At 40.3% G+C, this 25,842-nt stretch overlaps 1 protein-coding gene across 2 annotated transcripts in view; it reads right to left on the bottom strand.

Annotated features, from left to right (window-relative positions):
• The window catches only part of COL8A1 (collagen type VIII alpha 1 chain), a 169,514-nt gene that overhangs the window by 65,034 nt on the left and 78,638 nt on the right, over positions 1-25,842 (bottom strand). The window contains exon 1 of one of the 2 annotated variants that reach the window (XM_055567909.1): positions 19,516-22,695. The exons of the other annotated variant lie outside the window; for it this stretch is intronic. The gene's annotated coding sequence lies outside the window, so the exon portion shown is untranslated. Of the gene's footprint in view, positions 1-19,515; positions 22,696-25,842 lie in introns of those variants that run through there. 2 annotated transcript variants of the gene reach the window in all.

Raw genomic sequence — 25,842 nt, 5'->3', positions numbered from 1 at the left:
AGAATGAACCTGAAAAGTGCAAAGAACTAAACAAGAACTATTTAGCCACACTTCCCTCACAGAAGCAAGGTCCGATGCTGTAAAGAGCAATATTGCATAGGCACCTGGAATGTCAGGTCCATGAATCAAGGCAAACTGGAAGTGGTCAAACAAGAGATGGCAAGAATGAATGTTGACATTCTAGGAATCAGTGAACTGAAATGGACTGGAATGGGTGAATTTAACTCAGATGACCATTATATCTACTACTGCAGGCAAGAATCCCTCAGAAGAAATGGAGTGGCCATCACGGTCAACAAAAGAGTCCGAAATGCAGTACTTGGATGCAATCTCAAAAACGACAGAATGATCTCTGTTCGTTTCCAAGGCAAACCATTCAATATCACAGTAATCCAAGTCTATGCCCCAACCAGTAAGTAACACAGAATAAGCTGAAGTTGAATGGTTCTATGAAGACCTATAAGACCTTTTAGAGCTAACACCCAAAAAAGATGTCCTTTTCATTATAGGGGACTGGAATGCAAAAGCAGGAAGTCAAAAAACACCTGGAGTAACAGGCAAATTTGGCCTTGGAATACGGAATGAAGCAGGGCAAAGACTAATAGAGTTTTGCCAAGAAAACGCACTGGTCATAACAAACACCCTCTTCCAACAACACAAGAGAAGACTTTATACATGGACATCACCAGATGGTCAACACCGAAATCAGATTGATTATATTCTTTGCAGCCAAAGATGGAGAAGCTCTATACAGTCAGCAAAAACAAGACCAGGAGCTGACTGTGGCTCAGACTATGAACTCCTTATGGCCAAATTCAGACTGAAATTGAAGAAAGTAGGGAAAACCACTAGACCATTCAGGTATGACCTAAATCAAATCCCTTATGATTATACAGTGGAAGTGAGAAATAGATTTAAGGGCCTAGATCTGATAGATAGAGCGCCTGATGAACTATGGAATGAGGTTCGTGACATTGTACAGGAGACAGGGATCAAGACCATCCCCATGGAAAAGAAATGCAAAAAAGCCAAATGGCTGTCTGGGGAGGCCTTACAAATAGCTGTGAAAAGAAAAAAAGCAAAAAGCAAAGGAGAAAAGGAAAGATATAAACATCTGAATGCAGAGTTCCAAAGAATAGCAAGAAGAGATAAGAAAGCCTTCTTCAGCGATCATTGCAAAGAAATAGAGGAAAACAACAGAATGGGAAAGACCAGGGATCTCTTCAAGAAAATCACAGATACCAAAGGAACATTTCATGCAAAGATGAGCTCGATAAAGGACAGAAATGGTATGGACCTAACAGAAGCAGAAGATATTAAGAAGAGATGGCAAGAATACACAGAAAAACTGTACAAAAAAGATCTTCACAACCCAGATAATCACTATGGTGTGATCACTGACCTAGAGCCAGACATCTGGAATGTGAAGTCAAGTGGTCCTTAGGAAGCATCACTATGAACAAAGCTAGTGGAGGTGATGGAATTCCAGTTGAGCTATTCCAAATCCTGAAAGATGATGCTGTGAAAGTGCTGCACTCAATATGCCAGCAAATTTGGAAGACTCAGCAGTGGCCACAGGACTGGAAAAGGTCAGTTTTCATTCCAATCCCAAAGAAAGGCAATGCCAAAGAATGCTCAAACTACCGCACAATTGCACTCATCTCACATGCTAGTAAAGTAATGCTCAAAATTCTCCAAGCCAGGCTTCAGCAATACGTGAACCGTGAACTTCCTGATGTTCAAGCTGGTTTTAGAAAAGGCAGAGGAACCAGAGATCAAATTGCCAACATCCGATGGATCATGGAAAAAGCAAGAGAGTTCCAGAAAAACATCTATTTCTGCTTTATTGACTTTGCCAAAGCCTTTGACTGGGTGGATCACAATAAAGTGTGGAAAATCCTGAAAGAGATGGGAATACCAGACCACCTGATCTGCCTCTTGAGAAATTTGTATGCAGGTAAGGAAGCAACAGTTAGAACTGGACATGGAACAACAGACTGGTTCCAAATAGGAAAAGGAGTATGTCAAGGCTGTATATTGTCACCCTGTTTATTTAACTTATATGCAGAGTACATCATGAGAAACGCCGGACTGGAAGAAACACAAGCTGGAATGAAGATTGCTGAGAGAAATATCAATAACCTCAGCTATGCAGATGACACCACCCTTATGGCAGAAAGTGAAGAGGAACTCAAAAGCCTCTTGATGAAAGTGAAAGAGGAGAGTGAAAAAGTTGGCTTAAAGCTCAACATTCAGAAAAGGAAGATCATGGCATCTGGTCCCATCACTTCATGGGAAATAGATGGGGAAACAGTGGAAACAGTGGCAGACTTTATTTTTCTGGGCTCCAAAATCACTGCAGATGGTGACCGCAGCCATGAAATTAAAAGACGCTTACTCCTTGGAAGGAAAGTTATGACCAACCTAGATAGCATATTCAAAAGCAGAGACATTACTTTGCCAACAAAGGTCTGTCTAGTCAAGGCAATGGTTTTTCCTGTGGTCATGTATAGATGTGAGAGTTGGACTGTGAAGAAGGCTGAGCACCGAAGAATTGATGCTTTTGAACTGTGGTGTTGGAGAAGACTGTTGAGAGTCCCTTGGACTGTAAGGAGATCCAACCAGTCCATTCTGAAGGAGATCAGCCCTGGGATTTCTTTGGAAGGAATGATGCTAAAGCTGAAACTCCAGTACTTTGGCCACCTCATGCAAAGAGTTGACTCATTGGAAAAGACTCTGATGCTGGGAGGGATTGGGGGCAGGAGGAGAAGGGATGACAGAGGATGAGATGGCTGGATGGCATCACTGACTCGATGGATGTGAGTCTCAGTGAACTCCGGGAATTGGTGATGGACAGGGAGGCCTGGCATGCTGCGATTCATGGGGTCGCAAAGAGTCGGACACGACTGAGAGACTGACCTGATCTGATCCCTCACTCTCTACTGCAACTAAATAATTAAATGTATGGTTAACCTAAATTTTTAGATGAATTTTAAGGATGGAAAGGATTAAAAACTATATTAAATGAGTGCAGCCAAAATACATAGTACTTAAAGCATCTAAAGGCCATATAGTCATTTCTCTGAATATAGTAACTGATAATGTCCTTAATTTTGTAGACACACAGTATGAAAATAATTTTTAAAAATGAATTACAAAGCAATGGAAGAAACACAAAGAAGAAAGAAATTTATATAAGTACTTAAAAATCATTGGCTCTTTAAAAACATTATAAGCAAACAAAAGGTGAAGTGGAATTTGTTTTAATCTTTAAAATATTTAATCCCTATGAAAGTTTGAAACAGTCACAGATTGTTTAACTCACCTCTGTGTTCCCTCCCAGTTAAATCTGGAAGGGTTTGTGACTTCTTTGACCAATAGAGCACAGTGGAACTGACACTATGTAACTTCTGAGACTGGGTCATGAAAGACCAGTTGCTACTTTGTTTCTAGAATATTGTCTTGGAATTCTGAGCCTCCAGTTAAGAAATCTGACTGCCCTTAGGCCACCTTGCAGGAGCAGCCAGGTTTAGGTGCTCCAGGGACAATTCGAGCAGAGCTCAGACTTCCTTCTATCCCTGCCATGGCACTAAATGTGTGAGTAAAGCCATGTGAGGCCCTCCAAGTCAGCCAATCTATCAGGTAAATAAGCCAAAAGAGAGAAAAAGCTCCCAGCTGAGACCCATAAAATTCTGAGATACAATAAAATGTTGGTTATTTCAAAGCCACTACATTTTCATGTGGCTTGTTATGCAGCAATAGAAAACTGGAGCATACCCGCATGTATGTGTGCTATTTTTACAGTAAAAATTTAAGAAATTGAACGAAAAAGACACCCTGTGAAGTTGTTTGAGAAAATTGAGTCAATATCCTTTGTATAGAAAAGAGCACTTATGAGTTATCAGGGGAAAGAATTGTAACATTGTGTTAAAAAAATGAGCAATTAAATGAACACAAAATTCACACACACAAAAACAAAAAGGCTAAAAAAATGTAAAAAATGTTCAACCTAGTAAGTAAAGGAAATGTTAATTACACAATGGAATTAAAATTTTGGTTATCAAACTGGCAAAAAAAAAATTAAACATTGGTTTGGGTAACGTGGAGTGTACATAGTACAAATTTTCTGGAAAATAAAGAAATATGTTCAGAGTTTAATGCAGTGAAGTTGGTCATTCATTTAGGACCTGTTTTTGCCCAAGGGCAAGGAAAAACCAGAAACCTCTGTCTCACCCTTTCAACTGGGACATGCCAATAGATACAATTACTTGCAACGTGTTTCAGCTCAAAACTGGCCTTCTGTTGAGTCTGAATTTTGCTGGTGGTTTAGTCTCTAAGTTGTGTCTGACTCTTGAGACCCCATGAATGTAGCTCACTAGGCTCCTCTGTCCATGCGATTTCCCAGGCAAGAATATCAGAGTGGGTTGCTATTTCCTTCTCCAGGGGATCTTCCAGACTTAGGGATCCAACCACCGGCTCCTGCACTCCAGGCAGATTCTTCACCTCTGAGCTACCAGGGATTCCCAAGTCTGAAGTATGAAAAACATATAAGGCAACTCTTCTCTTTAAGTCCAAGCTTTAACCTCCAGCAAGACTTGTCGAAGCTTTCTAATTAAGAGGCAGCAACACCTAAGGTGTGGACGGCAGCTATTGAAGTAATTCCAGGAGGGTGAGACTGAGTTTGCAGAACTGAGCGCTGTTTCCTGTGATACCTTCTTCCTTCAGAGTAAATTCAGAGATAAGGACAGACGGGTCTTCCTCCTTCAACAAACCCGGGTTCGGGTCTTGGCTCTACTTCATTCTGTGAAAGGCCTTTGGGTACCCATCACGTCTGCAAAGCCGCTGGCCTGGGACAAAGAGACACAGGAGCTTTGTGTTCTGCTCTGCAACATCAGGGCTGGCAGAACAAAAACTCCAAGGGGTCTCCTCGGTCTCCTGGGTGATGTCACTGACAAGGGAGGAAGCTTTGGGGTGAAGATCCAAACCGAGGTAAGGGGGGAGAGACCTTTTAACTTTCCGGAGATAAGAAATTCGTTGTTTATGTAGCGAAAAGGCATCGGTTGCCATGATTTTAGCCTTCGGCGGCGCAGAGGCGCGACCCCGGAATGCGGCATGGGGCTGGCTGAGCTGCTACAGGGCCAGGAACCTCTCCCTGGTCTCAGGCTAGCTGGGCCCCGAGACAGCGCACCGTCTGACAATCAGAGGGCCCGGGCCTGCAGGTGTTCTTCAGGGGCTCCTGACCCGGGTAGAAGGCTTTTCTCCATCTGTAGCATCCAGGCGATGTCAGCAGGTTAGGGCCCGGGGCATAGCCCTCAGACCCAGGTCAAAGATGCTGGGCCGCATCTCCAGGATGCCCGGGAGCATGGCTTCAGCCGCAGATTGGTACCCAGGCTTCTCACTACACTTCGAACAGCCTCCTGTGGCTTGTTCTAACCGATTGAGACGGTCACGTTGTCTTTCCATTTCCCGCATTTCATCTGGCTCCTGCACTTGAAGGACCAGGCGGCCATAGGGCAGTTCTGGGCGCTCGGGGATGCGGGAGGCTGACACCTTCCTGTCAACCTGTATAAGGACCACTGGCTTCTCCTCCTCAGACCCCGGCTCTGGACTCACGGCCCCTCCTGCCACAACGTGGCCAGCCTCAACCGCCCTCACTTTCCCTCCGAATTTCCTTAAGCTTATGCGTAAGGAAACTCTTCCATAGTTCCAATTGCATGAAAAAATGTATCTACTTTTGCTCTGCCGACAGAGCAGATGAGATGAATTTTGAAAAAGTCTGATCCGCCATTCAACCGCTTAACACCCCTACTCTTGCACCTAATAGCTCCCCTCAGTACTTAGCCTGCCAGACACCTCTTTCCATGGGATTCTCCAGGCAAGAATACTGGAGTGGGTAGCTGTTCCCTTCTCCAGGAGATCTTTCTGACCCAGGGATCCAACCAGGGTCTCTTGCATTGCAGGCGGATTCTTTACCAGCTGAGCTACCACAGAAACCCCACACAGCACTTAGATCAGATCTAAACTGCTTTTCTTGCTGAAAGGCCCCATATAATTCTCTCAGCCAACCTCCGAATTCCCCCACACCTCTTTCCCCTTTGCCCTTTATTCTCCAGCCACACTGGCCTTCTTCTTGTGGGAAATATCGTGCTGGTCCCCGTCTTCAGGCCTCTACTGCTCCCATGTTTGGAATGCTGTTCCTGCAGAACCCTGCATGCTGGGCTGTTCATTTAAATCTCAACTTACAGGTCACTTCTGCAGAGAGGTTTTTCTTGACCATCTAATCTAAAGTCAGCCACTCATTTTCATGTATCTCTAATTCCCTTTCATCACACAGTAACCCTTGTACACTCCCTACTTCATCGTACATATTATCCGTTCATAGTCTGCCTTAACAGCAACGCTTCCTTTCTCTCCACTCTCTTTGAGAGCAGAGAACTCGTTTCATTCTTAGTAACATCCCTTGCCTTCCCTCATGGCTCAGTGGTAAAGAACCTGCCTGCCAATACCGGAGATGTGGGTTGGATCTCTGGGTCAAGAAGATCCCCTGGAGAAGGAAATGACAACCTACTCCAGTATTTTTGCCTGGGAAATCCCAGAGACAGAGGAGCCTGGCTGGGCTATGGTCCATGGGGTCACAAAAGAGGCAGATGTGGCTTAGTGACTAAACAACAAACAACAACGTCCCTTGTGATTGGAACTAGGATGGGCACACGGTAGGTGATTCATAAATATTTGCTGGATGCTTTGCAAATACTTTTTGTACTTTTGAAATACAAAACTTAGCAGTGCATAAGACACTGCATTTGAAACCGTTAAAAAAACCCTAGATATTGTATGTTATATGGGCATTTTCCAAAGCTTTGATGGTTCTGATTAAAGTACATTGCTTCAATTTAAAAAAAAAGAAACAGCCAGCACAAAATCACAACATCATAAAATCATTTCAGGACTGTGATGAGAGCTCCCCTGTCAAATTAGATATTTTCAAAACTAGAGCACCACTCAGCAGGCTCCTTGCTTTGACTTGAAGAATGTGCACCTCCCACCAATGTTTTTTTTGCTGCTGAACATATGATTTATTCACTGGGTAAGGAACACATCTTGAAAAACTTCCCTTTCAGCACTTAAAGTGTTGAAAACAGAGTTTCATCTTTTGAGGCTGGTTTAATACAAACCTCTGGAATGAGGAGATGTCTTACGTGTCCCCTTGAGTGGATGAGAGTTAAAGCTGTCCCTCTTGGTGTTATTCTTTCTGGAATTGCAGGAACCTCAGTGGCTGGGTCTCAGTGGCCAACTATGATTACAAGATTCTACAGAAATGAGATCTGTTTCTATAAAATTCATGAGAAAAATCTGAATTGCTATTTATAAATAGGCCACACCATTTCAGAAGTGATATAACATTCAGACACTCAAGCACAAGTTTTGATATGTGTTTCAACATAGCCTATCCCTACCAGTTTATAGTTTCCTCACAAAGCAGGCAGGCCACATTCTTATGATTCTTGAAGGGATGGGAAAGCACATTTACTAAACATGTCCTTTGGGCCAGTCTCCTGGCTAGTAGTAGTTGCACAGACTCATTTAATCCTGAGAAGTGTGCAACACGTGAGTGAAGGTCATGAGAAGAGACCTGTTCTCTCACACAATATTAAAGAAGATTGATTAATCATGAATCAGCAAAACAGAAGAACTGCCTATTCTTATCCCACTGACATTATCCCAGGGTTTAGTTCCAAGTTTTTCAAGGGACATTTTATTTTACTGTGCTGATTCATGGCAGTTGTCTGGAGCGTGGAAAATGTTCATTGATTTTATAGTGTTATTAAATTGGGCACAAGATTTGCATAGGAACTGTGTATTTGAGTGGTTTAGAAATGCCAGGGCTTTAGAACAACAATTGGATAAGGTGCCTTGAGGTTCCTGAAAGCTATTTTCACAGTCCCACAGAGTGGTACATCTGATTTGGTTTCATTAATAATGTTTGGAGAGCTGGAGGAAGCGGTGGGCGGGGCATTTCCCTTTCTCCACCCATCTGAAGGAATGCCTTCATCCTTCAGCTAACTTTTTATAAAAATTTAAGGTTGTATGTCTCAGATAAAACAAGGATTGTTAAATTTCATATCTACCGAGACAGGATTAATTCTGAATTAATGACTAAATCCTGATAAGAGAGAGGAAAATAAATCTCCTAAGGTTGTACTAAGCCACCACTGAGGGTCTGGATTGTAGATAACTGGCCTTCTTTTAAGTACCTTGCAGTTAGAGAGACACTCATTTTCCCTTTTTTTATAAGACGCACATTATAGTCACACAGTTTACAAACACACAGTATACTTCAAAGAAGCCAAGTATAAATGACCTGGTAGAAAAGGGCATTGAAAAGATCTAAAGAGCCAAAGTATATCTGAAATTCCTACTAGTTTGGAATAATGAAGGATGAAGTGCGAAATTAACACTTCTATATGCAAATAAATTTGAGAAATAGTGACTCTAGACAACTGGAGAGCAGAAGGTTCACTGGTTGCAATCTAAAATTAGGTTCTCATAATGCAATTTAAGAAGAGAAGTAGTCAATGACATTGATAAGAAGTAGTCAATGAAATTTTCATTGTAGGTATATCCTCTTGACACTTGCAATTGATAAAAACATATCACCCTTTCCTAGAAGTTCCTCATCCTTGCTGAGAAATTATAGCCCCTTCAAATGAAACTGTTAGATAAACTTTCAGACAGGATAAAATATTAGTAATATAATGGCGATTCAAGGTATGTTCAGAGGTCTTCTAAACAACTGAGTTCAGGAAAAAGACTAAAGCTGTGTCTTTGTAAGGTCAATATTCAAGGAGAATCTAGCATGGAGTCTCTTTTCAGTTATTCAGATATTTTGCATTATATAGCAATGCTTAAATTGAACCAAAAAGTGCAAAGTAAGTGAATTCATTTGTTAAGGGTGACAATATTTTGAAACTTTGCATTCAATCATCTGGTCATTTGCATTATGATTCATTAATATATTCATCCATATAATTAAATAATTGAGTAATTGATTAATTAAACATCATACATCATCTAAGATGACCTGTGAAGTGATTTGAGGCAAGTGAAAAAAAAATGCCTTGGGTGAGTAAAATTTGATTTAGTTTCACCTCCAGTTAAAAGTGGATTTATTCTTATCGAAGACTAATTGATGATACTGATTCAAAAACAGCTAACAAATTAAAATGATGCCCCCCAAATAAACATTTTATGTACCTTTGAAATAAATGTGGAAAACTTCAAGTGTCCCTTAATAGTCACTTGCCTGTGGAGTAACTTTGGTGCAGACCATGATAGAAAGAAGCAGGAAGGAGAAAAAATGTGCTCTGCATATTTGGGGTGTGGACGAGGTTCTGAAATACTCCAGACAAAGATGGCAACCCAACTCTCAGGACGTCAGAATGTGGCTGAGCTCTATTTTAATGGGAAAATACTGACTTCAGTGTTCTTGATTATAGTTTTTTGTTTTTGCATTTGAATGTGATGGTTCCTCTTACTCCCATAACAATCAAACATATTGCCCATAATCCAAGGTCAAGTTGGATTTCCAGAGAGAACCTTCTCAGAAGAATTGCTCTAAATTAAGCTATAACTCAGCAGCAATAGTAATACCTATTAGTTATTGAGGATGTCTTATATGGCAGGCTCTGTGCTCAGTATAGTTTATATATATATATATATCTTATATTATTTAATCCATACTATGATTCTACAATAAAGAAATCTCTTATATTTAAGATAATTTAACATCTCAAATTAACTCATTACACACACACATATTTTAAAGATAGAGTTTATGTTTTACTCCCCTTTCTCTCCCCAGAACACAAGTGGCTCATAATTGGTACCTAGAAAATATTGGTTGAATTAAATGAAATGTCAGTCCTTGTGCTTTTCCTGAGGGATGGGCTTTTATCAATCATTTTGTCCTTTGATGTAGCTTTGAAGACTCTTAAGGATGAACAGGCATTGGAAATATTTAACCCAACTACAAAACATGGATCAACCTGTCTCTGTCTTCTTGGGTTAATGAGGAAGGCTGGCATAAAGTAAGGTTGAAGGGGGATTGTGCAGGGATTGGTGGGAAGGGAAAAATACTGATTCTGGTGAAAATATCTGGGTTGTAAACATAAAGAAATAAGAAAGCCAAGAGACTGGACTTGACAGTCTTCTGTGGAGTGTCTTAAATCTGACAGATGATGCTCTGAGCTAACAGCATCAGCAAGACTGTTTATACACAAGAGGAAGGAGGGTCATGGTGTTGGGAAAGCTCTCAAATGAATAAGGTCTTACTTTCTATACGTTTCACACCCTGGTTTATTAGATTTTCCAGTTGTTGATTGGACGCTTGTCCATACTGCTCAGTTCCTGATGGCCCCTGACTGTCCTTAGGGCTTTGGTGTGCTGCATATCGGAAGATTATGGGATGACATAGAGTCTAAGAACCAAGTCTTAGTCATCTCCCTCCTGCTTTGATTAATCCATGGAGTTTATTGATTGATCGGGGATCCAGGCAGGCACAGTGTGCATGTGCAGTGTTTTGCAAAGCAAATTAAACAGACTCCATGTGTCTCCTCCAGGAGCTCACAATAAAAACCAGACAATAGACGTGTCAATACAATGGGGCACACAGATGCTCAGCTGTATAAACAAAGAAGTACAACAAATTAGAGAATTTTGGTATGAACTATGAGTGCAAGTGCTCTTGTTTGTGCTGTGGAAGTGAGGGGAAGTTCCACAAGTTGCAGAGAACTTGCTGAAGTCTGTATGAGGGTAAGGAGCATGTGGATGATGATAAAGGTGAGATCACCCTGCTTCTTTCAGTTAGGAGGGAAACAAGTGTTTCTTTGCAGTGGGGGGAGAATTTTTTTTTTCCTTCCCAGGTACTTGCTCTGAAGGCACGTGTATTTCTACTTAGGTCTAGGTTCTTCTAAGAGATTTGGTTAGAAGGAAAGTAAAAAGTATTAAGCAAGGAGTAGCCTGCCAGAGAGATTTCATAAGCCTTCTTTCCACTGGAAACCAGGCTAAAAAGAAAATAAAAACCAGTGTCTATTATAATTGTACATTCCACTTTTAATCAGCTAGCATATGCCAATTGATTTTTCAAGGAAATGATTACTTTGGGTGAATTTTTTTTTTAATAAGGGACAAAACTTTTTGTCATTGTCTAGCACTTGCTGTCTCTGACATCTCAAATGTTGTCAGGAATTAATCTGGATTTATAGAGTTCAGCTGGAAGCGAATTCTAGGTAGGTCTCTACCTCAACCACCCTGGACAAATAGGTATCTCTCATCCCTAAAATATATCCAGATAGGGGATTCCTTCCCAGGAACCTTTTACAGGGTTTATAAAATCTTCACTGTCAATAAGATCTTTCAATCTAACTTAAATTCCTTTGGTTGTAATTTAAATTCATTTCCTATTCTTTTCTCATTAAAAAGAGGGAACTATCTGCAACAGTCATTCTTCTGAATACAGTGGTTAAACACACACTTCAGGCTTCTTTCTTTCCTGGATTTTCTTTCTATTTCAGATGTCATCTATTTATATATTTTTTCCCGTCCCATTTATCTAGTTCCAATCAGGTCTTATTTATTGGGTCATAAAAGTATAAAAGAACATTGGAATTTATATATATATTTTTTGGAATGGGTGAGATGATAGTCTCAACCTATTAATGGCCACTTCCTAGCTCTTAATCCCTTGGGCAAGAATTTACCTGTAGATATCGCAATGGGTTGAAGAGGGGTATCTTGTTTTTCACAACTATAAAGTGATACAATGGACAAAATATTTTTAAAGTTTTGTGTACTTTTACTGTTCAACAATCCCATGGATAAGTTCTAAGTATCCTTTGGCCCCAAAGAGCAGCTATTTTCCCTTAACTAACACTATTCTTACAATAGCAGTAATCCTATGTATGTTAATGTGTCATCCAATGACTGATTTCTACAGCAAGAACCTCTAAACTCTGTTTAACATTTTTTTATTGAGGTATAACTTACATAGTTTAATATAAGATCTTCTTGGGTACCTATTTTTGCTTCTATGATACATTAATGTCAAAGGGTATGAGTTTTTGTATATGCTAAGTCATTTTCCAGTTTATTATAGCCTGAATATTTTTGCAAGGCCACTGATATCATATATGAGTTTTTTCTTTAAGTTGGTGTCCCCTGAAAAGGAGTCTGTAATTCCCCATCTTCTCTATCCACATGGATATGCTTTCTATCTTTCATGGCCTGGGTTCTTTTAAAACCACATACTAAAACAAGTATATTGAGAATATCATGACACATAGGATTCTCTTTAAAAAACATTCTTTGATTTCAAACACTTAAGTAGCATGGAATATTTTATTTATTTATTTTTATTTTTTAAATTACCTAAGTATGATAATGCATTTACAGGAGATTTGTATATAGTGGAACTATATGGAACTTTGTTCTGTATTTTCCAAGCATGGAATTTAAAAAAAAATTTACATTATTGAAAGAATTTTCAAAAGTAGGGCATTGAAAAAAGTCCATGGCAAAAATATTTTTGGGGTGGATATCTTTCTCCAAGTGATTATATATTGAGTGATCAATTTTCACTTCATTTCCTTTTAAACTTCTGCTGAACTTTGAATTAAGCATCAAAAGCCATATCAGAGTTAGCCACAGCACTCCCTGACTTAAGAAACCCAGCGTCTGCTAAAATAGTCTCAGGGATTTTATAAGAAAGATGGATACTTTCATCTGCTCTTTTGCATTTTCCTGCATTAGCCTGGTTTTTGCTTGCTTGACTTGAAAACTATTCTTCAACAAACCTCATGACTAATTAAGTAAGGGAAGTCTGTATTTAATCATATTCCAGTTATCAAAAAAGAATGAATATTTGTGTAAACTTGAGCCATTCTTCTTCTATTGCCAGGTTGTCAGCAATTTATTTTCTGTCTCAAACAACAAAACCTACTTGGATTTTAGGTCTATCTTTTGCCCTCCTGTGGGGATCACCAGGCCCCTCTCTTCTGCCTTCAGTCCTCTCTACCTAGGCTGCGACCACAGTTTTCGTACCAACTGAACACAGAACATGTGCTCTGGACTCACTGGCGGGCTGGCTGGACTGTTCAGCAATCAGCTGACATTTTTAACAGTTCTTTTCATGCCTTTGTCCCATCTTGCACCACATAACTCGCATAGCATGTCTCTGAGTGATATTTGCACTTTTCACCCAGTAGGCGTTCCTCCTGGCGTGGTGTTAAGAGTTGATGGTGAGCAAGGGGCATGGCCTGCCTGAGCGCCTATCTGCAGTGCTACTCCCTAATTCTAAGTGGTCTGAGAATGCTCCCCGCCACGCCTTTCATCTTTTCAGGCCTTTCTTTTTGTCCAGTTTCCCACTTTTCCTCTCCTGCCCCTTGTTTGCTGGTCTTCCCTCCCTCATCCTCTCACCACACCAAAATCACAAACAGAACAATACAGAACTAAGTGGGGCTAAAGGAGTCATGATGGAGTCTTTCTTCCCACTTGTTTTCATTCTCTAAAATTCCTTATCATTCTTCTAAGGTCTTGACTTAAATAATTTGCCTTACTTTCTGGTTTTAACTTCAAAAACAAAGACTGCCTTTTCTTATAGTCCAGGTGGTGATAGTGGTAAAGAACCTGCCTACCAATTCAGGAGATGTAAGAGACTTGGGTTCAATCCCTGGGTTGGGAAGATCCCCTGGAGGAGGGCATGGCAACCCATACCAGTATTCTTGCCTGGAGAATCCCATGGACAGAGGAGCCTGGAAGGTAGTCCATAGGGTTGCACAGAGTTGGACATGACTGAAGTGACTTAGCACACACACACAGACTAGTACTAGGTTCCAGTTTTTAAATACATAGCCTATTTTTTTTTTTTTTTTTTCAAATTTTTCCTAATACGTTAACCACTAAGGAGTTCATTCTGCAAAGATAAACCAATTCACACCTGGTTTGTGATGGAAAAGATTGTTTGAATTTAGGTTTTCTCAGGTAATTATGCCAACTGACCTGACACATTTATATAAAAGGCTGCTTTTTGGTGAATATAAAATTCTCATGAGGTCTCCAGCTGAAAATCTATGTGTCATTATTATTATTATGTGATTCTTATTCAGTGTTATCACCTTGAATTCTAAAAAGAAAAATTCAGGTTAGCTGGGAGACCACCTAGGAAGTCCAGAGTAATGTAGTATATACATGCACAATCAAAACTGGAATTAAGAACATGTTAAATGGAAGGTAACTAGGATTACAAAACTTTTTTTTTGCTCCACATCTCGCTACTTATCTTCTTCCCTGAAAATTCTCTGTCATTTAATATTAGAAGATAATACAAGATACACTCATCAATGAGGTTGAGTCAACCATGTACAAAAAGTTAACCTTTCTCTTTTGCTATAAGCTTAAGAGAGAGATTAACCATTGAATCATAGTATGGTATGTGGAGGTAATCAGATGAGAAATTCTGTGGCAAAAATGACAGATCCTATTGGATCTACTCATGATAAGAACTTCTACCCACAGGCTTTGAGTTCAAAGGGTTCAAGATAGCTTTGGGCTTAGAAACCACTGTCAAAAGATGGTCAAAAACAGGCCTGGATCTGAAAACCATAAGTGATTATTGTTCTAGCAACGTGGACTTGCAAATAGGCAAATAAATATCCAAGTTAATGTTTCTCAAAGCAAATGGTAGAACTCTGAGAACCAGTGAGATGGAGAAAGCCACAGTCATCATTCTAAAGCCATTTACATGGCTGCACGGCTATTAGGATGGAGTCCCCACTGCACTCAGAGCCCCACTGACCTCTGTGGCTCCTCTCTTTCCCTCATTTCATCATGTTGAGTGACACCGGTCAAAGGAAATGACCATGCCCTGTTGCATGTTAACAGATCCTGCACGTATCAATCAGGATGCCATTTTTTTTCCAGAAGGCATTGTGGTTTCCTTGAGTTTGGACTAGATGTTCCTCATGCTGTTGTTCAGTTGCTAATGTCTGACTCTTTGCGACCCCATGGGCCAGGCTTCCCTGACCTTCACTATCTCCCAGAGTTTGCTCAAACTCATGTCTGTTGAGTTGGTGGTGCCATCCAACCATTTCTTCCTCTGTTGCCTCCTTCTCCTGCCCTCAGTCTTTCTCAGCATCAGGGTCCTCATACCTTCGCCCATATGCCCTGTACTATCTTACCAGAGCAATCAACCTGGATCAGAATTGCTGTTGACTTGCCTCCCTTCCCTGCAAGGCCCTGCTTCCTCCTGCAGGTTAGGATATCGTCTTGCTCACTGTTGTATTCTGGGTTCCTGCCACATTGTGAAGTTTTGGTGAGGAGTAAATGCAATCAGTTATTCATTCATCAGTTATGTACTCAGTGCCTGTGTGGGCTAGGAGCTCCTATTGGTGCTTGAAACATTAATGAACACACTCACATTTTTGTAAAAATTATATCTACTAAAATATATAAACTGCTTAGCATGGTGCCTGACATATAAGTATTTAATAATGATTATAATAGTAATGATAAATAATATTTACTGAGTGCATACCATGTGTCATACATTTAAAGTATTTTTTTCATGTATTGTCTTGTTTTAATCCTTATAACAAATCTGAGTTAATACCACTCTTTTCCCCTACTTTTCCCTACTTAATAGATGAGGAAAGTGAGGCAGTAATGTTAAGTGATTTGCTCACACAGTTACCATGTTGTGAACCCAGAATTCAAAGCGAGACTGTTTGACTCTTGAATCTGGGCTTTTAACTTTTTATTATGTTTATTTAATGGTCTGTAAGTATTACCATCAAGATGCACTCAATAAATGCAAGCTAAAAGAAAATAAGCGAGGATAAGAAATATTTTCCTAAGATGTGCCAAGTGTCACTTCATGTCTATATGATGAAGCTGTGGCATTCTGATACAACTAAGTATGCAATTGATTTTTTAAATAATTTTGGCTCATAGAGGTTCATATTATTCATCTTTCATCACATGGATTCAATAAAACTTTTCTTACCCCATGAGAAAAGTTTCAAGTCTAAGGAGCAGACTTATTGCCAGAAATTGATGCTGCAGAAGTGGAAATCTCATTTAAAAACAGCTATCAGTCACCTGGGAAGTCTCAAGTGGATTTTCTCCACATTTCAAAGAAAGGATTGTAGGATGGGATTAGGAGAGGCATATCTGCTGTCCTTTCCTGCCCTCCCTAATTAGTTCTAATTAGTTCAAAACCTTAATCAAACTTTCCAGTTTCAAGTTTTTGTATTAGCTTTTGTGGATTCTCAGAAGTTAATCAAGAATTGTTAAAGAAACAAGTAAAAGCTTGTTCCCTCTGCCCCCTGCCCAATCAACTGAGTGTTAATGAAATACCTCTGAGTCCATCCATCACAGTGTTCTGCTCCACTGCAGTTAGATAAGCCTAAGTCATGGTACTTGTCTTCAACGGGCCATGAGTCTAATTGAAAAGATAATATGTACACAAGAAACAATGAGGAGAACATCAGGCCAGTAGTAATTGTGTTCTCTCTTGTGAGCTAGCTTTGGAAACTGTAGGAGTTCAGAAGAAAGGGAGATTGATGCTGCCAGACAGTGAGGGGCGATTTTGTGGAAGAGACGGAAAAGTAGGTTGCATGACCTTATAAACACCACTTGTCTTAGCTGGGCCTCAGTTTCCACATCTGTAAAGAATAAACTGAACCATTTCATTTCTAATGACACTTTGAACTCAAAGACTTGTGACTTTGTGACTCTTTTTGCATTTTTGCACCTATGCGAGCTTTTATGATAGATAAACTAGGATGGCTTTTCCGATTAAACTCAAAACAGCCTGAGTTTCTCTTAAGTGGATTGTTCTAGGAGGTATGTTGGATGTGTCATACCTTTGTGTGGTCATAAACAATTCAATCATAAGATTAAAGATTTTAAGCCTTTCCAGGGTTAGGCTGAAATGGAAAATAGTGTTCTATTTTCTTCCTACCTTTACACAAATGGAGTGATGTTGATGATAATAATATACATTATTTATTGAATGCTGATTTTGTGCCAGGAATTTTATATGATATATGTATCATTTATATAAAGCCCTCCATGCATCTTCCATTTATTGTGCAAAACACAGAGTTTTAATGACTTTCCCAAAGTCACCCAACTCACCAGTAGCAATGCTGAGATTTAGTTCCAGGGCTGTCCACACACAAACCTATGCTTTTTTTTTTAAAAAAACTAGGAATGTCTCCTTGTTTAGTGAAGGATTTAGGGGCAAACACTGCTAAAACTTCACATAGGTGCTGGTTCTGAATACAGCCAGGAAAATTTGGAGCACATAGGAAAGATGAAAGAGTTAGGCCCCTTAGAAACAATTAGGACTTTTGTATTCCCTATTATGTTTAGGCCAGAGAGTCAAATACCATGGCTGGAATTTAAAAGGGACTGAACAATCTTATGACTAATAATAGCATTTGTAGTCATGAGGACAGAGGCAAAAAGGGAGCAAACAGTAAGCTTTAAGGTCAAACATTCAGTACCAAGGGGTTAGCAAAATACTTTTCTTCCTAAGTTCAAATGTCATGCAAAGAAATGCTGAGGGTTGACTGCAAATGTGGCTTGTGCCCTTGAGAGGGCTTCTGAGGGGGGTGGGGTGAGTCAGCTGGTATGACAGGAAGACCACCTACTTACTACATTTTTTCATCTGGGTTTCTATTTTTTCCAGCATTGTTGACAAGGTGTGCTGACTGAAATTCTTATTATTTAATAAGCTTCCTTCTTGTGGCACATTTTAGGGCACGCATAAAAACTGTCATTCTTATTAGCAGAATCTATGTGTTATGTTCACAGAGTTAATGAATTTGCATTTTGGTTCTAATCATTTGGACAGAATGTTTCTCTTAGAAGTAGTTTTTTCCAGTGCAACTCCCGGGGTGCTTTTTCAAGAGGCTGGTCTGATGGATAAACTTTCACAGGCTGAAGGAATTCAGATAAACAGGGTGCTTCCCAACCAACATGAGAATTAGAGTGCTCAGGGCAGTCTTTTACATATGTTCAAGGACCAATCAGTTGCGGTTAATATGTTTACTAAGAGAATTATTACCCTACTCTATACCAGGCTAACCATCTCCAGTATATTGCCTGGAGAATCTCATGGACAGAGAAGCCTGGTGGGCTAGTCCATGGGGTCACAAAGAGTTGGACAGGATTGAGTGACTGAGCACCCACATAGCAGTCTACTTCTGGCCTGATAATTACTAACCTGTGTAGGCCAGGGGATGGTAAACTGATGTCACACACCAGGTTTAATTTAGATTCCAAAAGGTTATCACCTAGTCAATAAACAGTTTGCTGATTGCAAATTCTACCACCTTTAGATGAACAGGATTCTACTAGTATAAAGTGTTCTTACTTTAATAAAGGCAATCTAAAAAGTGTCCCAGAATGAGTGTGTTAAGACCTTTTAATGCTGTTTCCTAGACTCCGTGGAATATGGAAATGCAATAGGCTGTTCAGAGAGGCAATCTCCAGGAGTCCACTAATCTTTGCAGATTGTTTAAGAGAGCAAACATTTTAGGTCCTGACCCTAATCCTACTTTTAGCATTCCCATTTAATGATTTAATCAGGTTGCTCATTTTAAGGAGCAAAGGAGTACTGCAAAATCAAAATGCAAGCCTTCATTTATTTGTTCATTTCCTCAGATACTGAGGAGAATTATTTTCTCTTTGCTGACAGTTCATGTATCTCTGACTCCAACACATTTTTTCTTGTTTTGAGGTACATGCATAAAAGATTTGCATTGAAAAGCTGTCCTTCTAAGAGGGGCAGGATGGGAGGGAGAAGGGAAGCTCAAGAAGGAAGGGATATGTATATATAATTATGGCTGTTTCGCAACATTGTAAGGAAGAAACCAACAAAACATTGTAAAGCAATTATCCCCCAATTAAAAAAAAAAGCTGTCATTACAAATGCCAAGGGCTGAAAGCATAAATAGCATCTTGTATCTCAAGAAAGCAAGGAATAAAATAAAAGACCAGTTAACAGGACTCATTCTACCTACCTGGTTTAGGATTATTCTTACAAAATCAGTATCAGGAAATGGCTCAACCACCTACCCCATTGTGTAAGCCCAACACTTCAGAGTCATCCTTGGTTCTCTTCTTTTCCTCATCTCCTGTATCTAAATCATCATAAGACCTCTCAGCTCTCTCTTTAAAATGTTTCATTGCTATGTTTACCTCTTACTGTCTCCACTACTAGTCCAAGCCACCATCATTTCTCATTTGTTTACGTAACAATCTCTTAAATGTTCTCCTTGTCACTCTTGAACTTTGTCTTGATCTTTGCTATACTCCTGAGCCTAAAATCAGGCTCAAATATTTGTTGAATGAATGAATGGATAGATGGATGGATAGAGAGATGAATGATGGATAGATGGATGGAAACAGATCCTTGGGATTGTTACCATTGAGCAAAAGGGAGTTGCTTACAGGTGGCCAGTAGGTTGCAGACATGTGTTTAAGCTGCAGTAGCCCCAGAACAAAGGTTGGTTCCTCAGATAGATTCCATTTCCTCATCTTGTCTGCTGAAGTTTTGGGAAGCACTGGACACCTACATCAAGAGCTCCAATGAGTCATTTGTTTCCTTGAGAATCTGGAAAGTTTATGGGACTGACTTTAGAAACTGCTTCCTTCCAGCCAGCTGGTCCTAATGTGTATGCTTTACTTTCATGGTGAAGGGTGCCCTTGGGGGAAAAAGAATGTCATCTTACTTTGAGGTAGGTCAGGTTTTAGGAAGTCCAGTAGAGCACTAAGTTGAAAACAGATGGTCTGGATACAAAAAAAGCAGAGCTACTTGCATTTTAGCTGCAACTGGGTGGTGGTGGTCTCTGGCCCACTAGCAGTAAATACACGTGTTTTCAGATGTGTCCAGGGAGAACGATGTCAGGGGCTCTCAGTCAAAATGTGGAAATCTGAATTTGTCATCCACGTGTATCAATGGTTAGACTCCTGGTTGGATGTGTTTTCCATTTGCCTGATTTTAAGTGTTAAACTGGAGGTACATCCAGACTGCCTTTTTTCCCTCCTCTCTCATCAGAGCCAGAAGCTCTCGGCCTCCTGTTTTTATACAGGAAATCAGCTTAAGTAAAACAGCTTCTCTCCATAAGATCAATCCTCTAGTGACCAGTCTGGGGCAAGTTGTCTCCTCCTGTGCAACTATACACTCCATATTTCAACAGAATACTGTTAACATTTCTTCTAATTGTATTCCCCCCACCCAGAAATCCATTCCCAGAGCCTATAATACTCTTAAGTGGTAAGCCAAGCAATTACAGTGGCAACTTTATTCAAACAACACCCCTGCTCTTTGAGAGAGGGATTAAACAGGGCTCCTGGGCAGCTGTCTGGCAAGGTGCTTAACTCCAAAGAAGTTGCCCAGTGCCTAGGATCAATGACTGAAAGAATGCTTTAGAGAGAAGGCATTGAAAGTCTTAACTCATGCAGGATGCAAGTAACTTTGCTGTAGAGTTTATAGCTTTATTCCATAGAAGCCCGTGGATTCTGTTTTAGGAGGTGCTAAACCAGTTGCCATTTAACAAGCGTTAGCTGTACCGTTTTCTCTCCTCCTTAGTCCCTTTCTTGAAGGAGCATCTGGTATCTAGCAAGTTCTTAGGATAGCAAACAAAGAAGTGATATGTCCTGTTCTGTGTGCGTGCAGGTTAAGTCACTTTATTCGTGTCCGACTCTTTGCAACTCTATGGACTGTAGCCTGCCAAGGCTCCTCTGTCCAGTGGGATTCTCCAGACAAGAATACTGGAGTGGGTGGCCATGTCCTTCTTCAGGGATCTTCCCAACCCAGGGATTGAACCCATGTGTCTCATGTCTCCTGCCTGAGCAGGCGGGTTCTTTACCATTAGCACCACCTGGGAAGCCTAATTCCATCTTAAAGCTTAAAGAGGCTGCTTATGGGGCATGAGAAGATTCTGAATGGTGGAAAGTGGAAGGGATAACTCTTGGTTAAGCTCAATGTACTTTGTGCTATTCATTCAGGCTCTTTCCTTGCTGTGTGTGTGTAAACTTGGGCAAGTTACTTGAATGTCTCTGTTTCTTAGTTTATGTAAGATGGGGACAAGAAGAAACAACTTTCAAAGCTGTAATTGGGATTAACTTAAATCAGGTGTGCAAAAGCACACAGCAGAGGCATGGCACAAAACAAGGGCTCTGTGAATGTCAGCTGCTATTATCAAGAGTTTTTATTTCTATTTTCTCCGTTTCTCACATTGAACAAATTGTTCTCAGTATCACTAGGATTTTTCTTTCTCAAAATTTGAGCCACAAAGGCATCCAGAGTCTCCTACTGGGGTGACCAGTCTCCTACTGTCCCAGTTTGCATGGAAAGAGGGGTTTCCAGAGATGCTAGACCTTCAGGGCCCAAATCAGGAAGGACCTGGGCCAATCAGGCTGGAGAATCACTCCACCTTTGGAAAGATCCCGTGTCTGGTTCCTAGTTCTGTGAGGTCTTCCTTAGGCTAGGCAAGCCTTCAAAAAACACTCACTCTGATGCTCTTTGAAATCCACCTTGTTTCTGGAAAATCTTTAGATCTTTTCCCTTACATCATCTCTGCAGACATGGGGCAAAAAAAGAGTGCCAAGGAGAGCGGGGTTCTTCACGCATCTTCAGCTGCTTTTCAATTCAGGGCTTAGAAATCATGGGCCCAATGTCCGGCAGGCTGGGAGGTGGACCATGGAGTAGATTCAGGATAAACTGAAATGACTTTTGCCATTGGCTTGGCCAGTACACCTTGCCAAGTGGTTTTCTCCTCAGCTTTAAACAGATCAGTGTTATAAGGGGAAATGTACTCCATATGTTACCCACGCCTTTGCCCTCAATTCACAAAAATGCCATCTTCTCAGAGAAGTAGAGTTTCCAGGAATTGTTTGGGATCTTTTTCCTCCAAGAAAGTACCACTTGCATAATCACAAATAACTGTTTTTCTTCACTGTTCAAGGTGGGGATAATAAGATCTGACTTTGGCTTAGCAAATTTTCTCGTAACCTTTCAAAATTTCTCATTCCAAAGTATAACTTTGTCTTTTTCCAAAGAGTATAGATTTTCTGTTTTGTTCACTTCCATGTTTACCTGAATTTAATAGAGGTTGACAAAAGCCTGACAGCCTCAAGTATATTTTATTAGTGGAAAGAAAAGTTCCTTCTATTTATTGATAGCATCAAAATGTGTGTGTGTGTTTTAAACCATCCTCAGTTTGGAGAAATAAACCATCATTAAGAAGGTAGATGGCTAGAAAATATTATCCCTGCTTTGCTGATTTTTTTTTCTAAAAAACATTGTTAGAAAGGAACCATACTACTTAGCTTATTATTAAATTCTATCCCACGTTCTTTCCCTCTGATCAAAAGTAAAATTCACCTGTTTTCCCATGACCTCATCAATTGCCTGTAAGTTCTGATGTGGTTCAGTTTGTCAGTGGTCTAGGACCAGACAGGCTTGGCATTCTTTGTCATTTATAAGTCAGGGGTACCACCCCCACCTCCCCCAGGTATTAGGTCACCTCCATTTGTTTGTCTGGTGAGAACTGGCTTCCTTTTCTGAGACTGGACGCCAGATTGGTTCAACACCAGAATAGGAACCTGGAACTGATATTGGTTTTGCAGATGTGCAAAAAAGTCCCAGGAGTTTTGAAAAAAGAAAGAAAAGGGAGAAAGGGTTTTGAGAAGAGAAGAGAGAAGGTTTTTAGAGGGCAGAAAACAAAACAATTAATCATATGATGACTATTACACTTGTTTCTATTAAAGTGACTCACTTTCTCTGCCTTTTCAGACCATAACTCAATTCCATTTTTATGTAACTACTGAATAACTGTCACATTTTTTTCTTTGCTTTCTCTTTGTGTTGTTATTGTTGCTGTTTCCCAAAGTCAAAAGGCTTTCAAATTGCCTCCTTGCTCCTAAACCAGAAAAGGAAGTGATTTCATACAGGAGATAATGAAGTGAAAAAGCAATGCCTGATCACTGTAAAGATTTGCAATTGGAAAAAAATAAGTCCAGAAAAGAGTATTGTAATTTTCATAATCAATTGCCCAGGGCAGCCAAACTTTCTCGGGACCCTCCCCTTCATCATTTCTGGTTTGAGGACAGATTTGCCTTTTGGTACCCAGGTAGAGTTCCAAAATGGTGAATTTTATCTCCTATAGGTAAGGCCCTGGAGTGGGGCCAGAAACTACATAAGGAAATATAGTATGTTTTTCTACCTCACATTCATCCAGTTCATTAAAAAATTTATAACATTAGCAGAAGCTTCCAGATTTTTAACAGTGCAGGAGGCACAGGCCCTGAATGCACAGCCCTGACATTAATTTGATCATTTGCCATTTGTGTGACTGTGAACTAGTTACTTAACATCTCTATCATCTCACCTATAAAATAGAAATAATAATAATAGTAGTAACATCTGAGTCTGGTACAGATGTTTTCATATCTCTGCCTGGTGGAAGCCCTGTTCTTGAAAGTCAACAGACTGACCATTCCTCTTGAGAGAGCTGACTAAGTAGATTAAACTCCTGAAAGGTTGGTGAAAACCTCTTCTTTTATGCTTGCATTTCCTCAGCTTTAGTTTATTCATTGCTCTTTGGAATTTTGTTTATGGGGTACTGAAAACTTAGTTTAACAATGTCCCTTTTATTTGATCATAACTGAATTCCTTAAAAGAGTTATCATGTTGTAACTTTTCTGTATTAGATTCTGCTCTTGGTGCTTGGAGAACACATAGAGATCACAGAGCTGTTTTATTTTAATGTCCTGTGGCTTTCCCTCTGTCGTAACCTGTTCCTCTCTCATGGAGGCCACTTTTATTTGGGCGGGGTAAGGAGAGAGAATATTTGGGCAGTAGCCCAGTTGAGGCCTGGGAAATATCCCAGGTTCATAGATAACAGTGCTTTGCTCTGGGATTCCGAAGTCATCTTTTTTTTTTTTAGTTTAACATTTAACCCAGAATTTTCTTTTTAGACAACCTTATAAGTGAGTTAAATAGCCAGGCTCTCCTCACACATGAGAAGGGAATTGGGTGTATTATTAAAAGGGATTTTCCTATGTATCACCATCTCTCTGAATTGATCTTTGATATAAAAACTCTTCGTGCTTTGAGCTTTGTTTTTGAAAATCTTTCAAAAAATTGCAACAAAACACTCATCTTCTGGGCCATTGTTCTGCTGTTCAGTTGCTCAGTTGTGTCTGACTCTTAGTGGCCCCATGTACTATAGCCCACCAGGCTCCTCTGTCCATGGGATTTCCCAGACAAGAATACTGGAGTGGGTTGCCATTTCCTTCTCCAGGGGATCTTCCCAGCTCAGGGATCAAACCTGCCTCTCCTGCTTAACAGGTGGATTCTTTACCACTGAGTCATCGGGGGAAGCCCCTTCTGGCCAATAATTAAGTGTTAATCACTGACAATGCCTCTGTTCTATTCAGTACATTCATGGAAAGTACACAGGTCAAATAAATAAATGTGAGGTCAGATTCAATATGGAAAGGCAGGTGAACGTTATGTGGGTTCTGGTTTTTGACTAGATTCTTCTTATAAACTTGTTTTAATTGCTTTCTGTTTAATCTTTTAGCAGAAAGTGTTTTAATCACTTTCTGCTAAAAGTGGAAATGGATAATTTGAGAAATTGAGTATTTCCTATTCAATATTTCTTTAAAAAAAGTTCTGATTTGCTTCAAGTCAATAAATATTTAATGAATGCCTACCAGAAGCCAGAAGGTGCCAAGGCCTTAAAACTCAATTATGTCTCTGCCCTGATGGAGCTGATAATGGGATATGGAGGATAAACGTTAAGTCAATTAGCACTAGGAAGAGGGAGTAGACAGGGGTCATGAGAAGATAGAGCACAGAATTAACTCAGTATAGAACAGAGGTTCTCCAACTTTCAGGTGCATAAGAATCCCCTGGGACTTTGTTAACAGCACAGTTTTCTGGGCTCTGATCATTCTGATGCAAGTGGTCAGCCTTTGAGAGAGAACCCTTGTCTAGTGAGTCAGGAAAAACTGGCTTGAGGACTGAAACTCAAACACGGTCTAAAGGATGAAAAGGGAATGACCTTTGTAGTTGGTAGTTGGAGAAAGAGCTGTCCAGGCAGACAGGAGCAGGAAGACGTGTTAGAGATGGGACAAAAGGGACACAGAATGGCGGGCACGTTCCTCCGGGTGCCCTAAACCTCGTGGGGGCAGGAAAAGAGCCCTCATTCCGTCATTTCCGGGTGTTAATGGCGGGGTGGAGGGGTAGAGGCTGGGGGTGGGGGATAGCATTTCTTTAGCGTTGCTTTCTCAGGTAAGCATGTAGAAGGCAAGACCCAGTTTTCTAGGCAATACTTCCTAATACCAAAAAGGAATAAAAAGAGAGAGAGAAAAGAAAGTAAAGTATGCATCCCAGGTCCAATTTCAGCCTCAGGCTATTCTCACCACTGCAAACGAGTGGTTGGAAAATGCCTTCCTAAGCAGAATTTGGTGGTATAATTAGAAAATTATCTCTTCCTAGAACATTTTGTGAAATTCTGCCGTGAGGTGTCAACAGGTCTTTGTGGCGTTCTCTCCAGTAGAGATCGACTGACATGTAAAATACAGCGGCGTTCCAAAAAAGCCACTGTAAAATCTCAAGTATGTGGAAGGAGTTTGGTGTGCTTGCCAGTATGGTTTTTCCAAAAAAGAAAAATTCTGCAGAGATCAAAGATGGGCGGAGGAAGTAGGCTCTAGCTTCAGGCGGAAGGTTTTATCATCAGAATAATTCAAGCTGGTGATTTTCTG

The sequence above is a fragment of the Bubalus kerabau genome, chromosome 2 (genome assembly GCF_029407905.1).
Source record: "Bubalus kerabau isolate K-KA32 ecotype Philippines breed swamp buffalo chromosome 2, PCC_UOA_SB_1v2, whole genome shotgun sequence".
NCBI classification, from domain to species: Eukaryota; Metazoa; Chordata; class Mammalia; order Artiodactyla; family Bovidae; genus Bubalus; species Bubalus kerabau.
The sequence above is the reverse complement of the archived record's forward strand: the minus strand, read 5'-3'. Positions and strand labels throughout refer to the sequence as shown.